Raw genomic sequence first — 354 nt, 5'->3', positions numbered from 1 at the left:
GATTTTTGACTTGATGTGCTTAATTGAATAGTGAATGTCTTAAATACGTTTATAGACTAAGTTTGAATCTAGAGGGTGGTAAGTTAGATATTAGTTCAATCACCACAAATTTCGAGGACGAAATTTCTTTAACAAGGGGAGAATTGTAACACCCTAAATTTTAAAATAAATATTTTCTAAATGAAATATGGTTTTAAATAATTAATTTGGTGTTAAAATTATTTTAGAATATGTATGGAGAAATTTTGCGACTAATTTTTGTTATATGGGTGTTTTCTATGATGTGCTAATCTTGTACATATTTGACTGAGTAAGTGATATGAATAACAAATATTATATTTTATTATTTTATAT

This window comes from Cicer arietinum, chromosome 3 (assembly GCF_000331145.2).
Source record: "Cicer arietinum cultivar CDC Frontier isolate Library 1 chromosome 3, Cicar.CDCFrontier_v2.0, whole genome shotgun sequence".
Lineage (NCBI taxonomy): Eukaryota > Viridiplantae > Streptophyta > Magnoliopsida > Fabales > Fabaceae > Cicer > Cicer arietinum.
The sequence above is the reverse complement of the archived record's forward strand: the minus strand, read 5'-3'. Positions refer to the sequence as shown.